The 5,337-nt window shown below is 39.2% G+C and overlaps 1 long non-coding RNA gene across 1 annotated transcript; it reads right to left on the bottom strand.

The window, feature by feature from the left end:
• Positions 1-1,647: 1,647 nt before the first annotated feature.
• On the bottom strand, positions 1,648-4,770 carry LOC128812422 (uncharacterized). The gene is made up of 3 exons (XR_008438707.1): positions 4,561-4,770; positions 4,174-4,235; positions 1,648-2,388 (listed from the first exon to the last, which is right to left on the bottom strand). It is a non-coding gene; the product is annotated as an uncharacterized LOC128812422 (long non-coding RNA).
• Between the last annotated feature and the right edge of the window lie 567 nt (positions 4,771-5,337).

Consider the following 5,337-nt stretch of genomic DNA (forward strand, 5'->3'; position numbering starts at 1 on the left):
GATTTCAGGTACAGACACTGGTATTACTTCACCATTCTTAGGAAGTGTTTATCTTCAGATCCCTACGAAGTAGAAAACCATTCCAAACATCTCTTTGCATCTTACTTAATTTTTGCCGTCTTTGCAGCCATTCCTCCAAATATTTGGGTTTCATCTCTAAGCGTGTTCAAACTGTAACAGACTTTTCCCTGTACTTGGCAGTTGTTTTCCCTCAGAGGGTTTAAGAAATCCTTTAGAACACAAAGCACTCCAAACATTTTTATCCACCAATACACAGCTATGTTTTGAGAAGCATTTATCAAACAAGGTCAGAGTTTTGCCACAGCCATGACAGACCCCACTACCCTGATCACTCTGCAGAGATCCCAGACGAGTGCACTGTTCCCAAAGCTCCATTCTGAGGGTGCACTATCACAGCAGTCACTCACTCACACAAATCCAGGGGATCCCCAGCATTTGTTAAATTCTGCTTGAGGAATAGCTGCAGGCACGCCCTGTACTGGATAAATGATTCTTCATCGCTGCCATCAAACCCAGAAGCGAGTGTTCTGCTAAATAAGTGCTTTTTTCACCCAACCACCCTGTGTTTGCTGATGAGCAACAGAATTTCTTCCCATCTCAAGAAAGAATTTCAAGGCATGTCAGCTACAAGCCATTGGCTCAGCTCTGGAGGTGGGGCCACTGCAAGTACCCCATTCTCCTTTAGGTCTGGAGCAAAACCAAAGTAAAACACTGAGAAGACATGAACTAGGATTTTTAGGAATCTACATTTTTTGCTTTCTAGCACATTTGAGGTGTCTAAATTTCATTTCCCTGTGGACTGTGGGTTTGACTACACAGCTATTCAAGTGTTAAACAACTTCATTTGCAATTGGATGCTGGTCTGTGATTTTATTTTATCTTTTACCGATGGGGCCCTCAACAGGCAAAATCAATTTAGCGATTTTGTGAAGCAAACAATAACTTACAAGATATGAATTCAATTCATGGTCCAGTTGAAGTGTTGGGTGATCCCTGGTGATCTCTCCACATGTTTAATGTGGCTGTGCTGTACTTGGGAATATTTCCACTCTTTCACAGCCTTCTTTGTTGAGAATACCTTTGGTAAGCACCATTAATTCCCAGTGATTTATTTACTTCATGTTTATTTAACAAGATGTGCTTTTTACCCACTTGTGTGGTGTTACAGCCCTGACATGCTGCACACTCTCAGCTTCACTTCTGGTTTTCTTGAGATTGTGATCACAGGCACATGGGTAACAAAGACAGTGGACAATGAAGATCTTAATTACAGAGCCTGTTTTCCCCTGTTTTTTTCTTCAGGAGAACTAATAATCATTTATAACACAGACAGCTGGGGTTTTTTCTGTTCTCACATAACTGCTATGTTGTCACTGCATTCAGTAAAATGCATCTAGTGAAAATGCTTTCCACTGACAAGTTCAGGAGATAATGCTGGTACTGCAATAGATGGAAAATTACTGACATTTCACTGCATGAGGAATGCTGTTTCCTGAGTGGATACTTCACCTTTTAAAGGGCTTATTACAAGCTTGGCTGTAGGCTGTACCATTACACACAGCTTTTGTCTTTCATCAACAACAATGGCAATCATCAACACTGCTCTGCAGCTCCAGAGACACTTCAGCTGCTCATGGCCTTCAAGTGGTGAAAATAACCAGCAGTTTCTCGTTCCTGAGTTATTCTGTGCTTTTCATAGCTGGATCGCTTGGTTCTCAGGCTGCTGTCAAAGTAAGTAAAATGCCCCATCCAGGACTAAAATGAAAATGCACTCAGAAATATGTGGGAAAGGAAGATTTTTATGAAAACATTCTTATCTTTAATGAAAAATAGACAAAACTCTACTTATCATTTCTGTCTCTGTTTTAAATATGCATATATTGTCAACTGTTAGCACAACACAGCCAGCTACACTATTTTGCAGTAATAACTAACAATGACAGTTACACAAGATATTGTGGCTCTCCTGAAGGAAAAAATCGAAAAAATCTTGACACAGCAGTTATGAAAAGTAAAACAAAACAAAAACCAAACAAACAAAAAAACAAACCAAACAACCCCCACACACTTTATGTGTGCTTTTCCCAGAGCTTCGTATAAAATATTTTTCTCTGCAAGGATTTATTTCAGCAGTGATCTCTGCAGGAAGAACAGAGCTCCAGACAAATTCAGGCATTGCTGCTGGATTCTGAATTGCCTGCGTATGGGCAAACCAATTAGTAACTGGCAATAAGTCATCAGGTGCAATTGAAAGGAATCTGCAATCTGGCTTCCCCTTCTCAAGAGGCACTTATCTTCCCATCCATTGCTGCTAGAACTTGAAACTCCTCCGCAGCTGCCATCTGGCATGCAAGTGTGGATCTGGGCCTAAATGAGGAACAATAAAGATGGATGACTGGAAGCCTTGATGCTTTGCATTGCACAATACAGCTTTGTAAAAGATCCTTTATATTAATTGATACTGAAATCAAGATTTTAAGCATTATGACTATGCCTCATTGTATCATTTCAAAGTTTATATAAAACAGATTAAATAATCTTCTAGCTAAGTCACTAAAAACTAAACTGGTGAGGGATGAGAGAAAGAAATCTTCTAGCTGACGAAGATAAAAGAAACACTAGTAAAAACATGGGTAGAATGTGATGTTTACAGCACATTTATTTTTTACTCTCTAAAGTACGATATTATATGTCCTAAAACAGTGTACAAATAGGAATAAAAAGAATTCATTTATTTTTTAAAGCCAAACCAGGTTGTGCCTCAGTAGTCCTTGAGGAGGATGGCAGTAGCAGGTACCCAGGGAAGGCAGGCATCTGACTGGCAGTGAGGGACTGCAGCTGACCTCCTGCCATGGCCTGTGACACTGCTGAGAGCCAGAGCACCAGCACTGTGCGGGCACAGAGGGAATTCCTTATGGGAGCAGTGACCCTGCAGTGCCTCCCCAAAACACAAACCCCACACTCTCCTGACCAAAAAATCCCACTGTACTAACCGGAGATCAGTTCAAGGGTGGGAAAAATTCTCTCAATTTCCTCCTGACAGCTCCAGGAGAGGAAAAGGAGGTTACATGGGGGGAAAAAACCTGTAAGTATGGTCTGCTATCAGAAAATAGCAACAAACTTGAGCATTTCAGCAAGCCTGTGTGGCTGTGGCAGCAGAATCAAAGGCTGGAGCACCTCCATTTCTGAGAGTGGGGAACTGATATGCCTTTACAGCAATTCATCGCAGAAAAGCAATAATGAAAGCCTTATATTATACTCAGTTTTTCTACATTACACAATTTGGTGTTACAGAGAAGCTATTCTAAAATATACAGAGCTCCCAAAAAATGCCATCTCTGGTTCACAACAAACTTTCAAAGTTCGAAATTAGTCTTTGGTCTGCATTGAAAGAACCCAAAATCCTCTCCGTATCTTTTCCAAAGGGAAATGTGTCATATACCAAATTTTATGAAAATCCAAATGCTTTCCAGTCCTGGACTCATCTCCTTTCTCTGTGCCCTACCTGTGCAAGGGATCAGCGAGTACTCTGCAGTCAGAACATTATCAGAAGAAATATGCCACCATGATACATTTCCATACTGACTCCTGCCACATTTGATCTAAATGCAATTTAATTAAAATCATCAGCACAGGGCACACGGAGACCCAACAAGTGCCAGTGTTGGACAACACCACAGAGAGTTGTTCTAACTCTGCTGGCTACCCACGTGGGGATGTTACAGCACCTTTGCTGCACAGAAATATATTACAGATTACAGTAGCAGTATTTTTTTTGTCTCGGTCCTTTCTGAATTAGAACAGAGTCATACCAAGAAAACAAGAATGTTTTCCTTTTGATACTGGGATTACTCCCACTTTCAGCTCAGCAGAACTATTAAATCTCAAACTTCCAATGATACAGAGGCTTTAGGTATAGGAAAGCTGACATTTGACAAAAATGGTGCTGTGGTTTTCAGTACAATTATTAGGAATACCTGCAGTTAAATTCTGTAGGTTACAGAAGAACACAGCATCACACTAATATTCACTAACAGAGATCCCAAAGAATGCACGAATGAAAAGCAAGGTGCAAAATACTTCCATAAAATCCACTTGAAAAAACAGTATCAAACTTCTTATATTAAGAAATCAATTTTTAAATAATCTTACAAAATTTCTCTTGGACTTGTTATATGTTGTTGTTGTTGTTGTTGCTACCTCCAGACACAACCCTGCAAATTGTTTTAAATTGCGATTAAAATACCAAACAACTGTAAGATTTTATCAGCTAGTAATACCACTTACTGTGCTGGAAAGATAATATGGAATGTCATCGGAAGAATTATGCAAACAAAACAAGCTATTTTAGCTCCGCTAAAATTCAAAATACAAGCAAATAAAGGAAATTACAAAAACAATTGATACATATTGGCATAACTTTACGAACAGTGGAGGATTAAGGAGAGGGAAAAAAAAAGAAGCCAAAGCAATTTAAAATGTACATCTGAGAGACTCTAAAAAAAGAAAGAAATGAACCAAACATTTCATTCTGTTCACCTGTGACAAAAGAAAAGACTGTTTGGTGGTCATGGAACCTGAAACAAGTGAAAAATTTTGTTTATCTCCCTTTCTCTGTTTGTATTTTATCTTCTAGATAAACCTTCCTTTGCAGCCAAGTTAAAAAGTTTTATGATTGTTCTTTGAGCCTTTTTAAGTTGGTTTGAGTTTTTTTCTTGGCTTTCAGACAAAGCTTTGTATTCTGCCCTGTCTCTACCTCAGCTCATTTATCTCTATGACTTCAGAGGAATCTGCACACCGGAGCCTGCTTTGCTTTGTTTCTGTACTTCAGTTTAGCCTTTTGATTCCTCCCACTTGCCTCAGTAATACTGGATTTGCTAATGTTTGTCTTTAATTCCAACAGAAATCAACCAACGGAATGATTTTCATTTGCAAGAGGTCAACATTTTCTTGCCCACCCGTATTTGTGAGATTTGATGTAATGTTCAAAGTAGCTGTAACTGCAGCACTTAAGTAAGTTTAAGCTGTGTAAAAGCTGTGTATTTCCTTTACTTGTGTATAGATGAAGTTGTGTGCATATTAGCAAAGCTTCAAACTAATGCTCTCCAACTCTGTTATGGAGGGGAAAGGTTAATGAACACTTCTCTCATGTCTCTCTTCTCCATCTCATCCCAATAGAATTTTCTTCAGATCTGAACTACACATCAGAACAGAGCAGATGCCAAGAACTAAAAGATTATTTATTAATTTACAATTACAAGCCCTAATTCTACAGCCTCAGTGTGCACAAACTGTGTAAAACCCTGGGAGTTTGCA

This window comes from Vidua macroura, chromosome 10 (assembly GCF_024509145.1).
Source record: "Vidua macroura isolate BioBank_ID:100142 chromosome 10, ASM2450914v1, whole genome shotgun sequence".
In the NCBI taxonomy this organism is placed as follows: domain Eukaryota; kingdom Metazoa; phylum Chordata; class Aves; order Passeriformes; family Viduidae; genus Vidua; species Vidua macroura.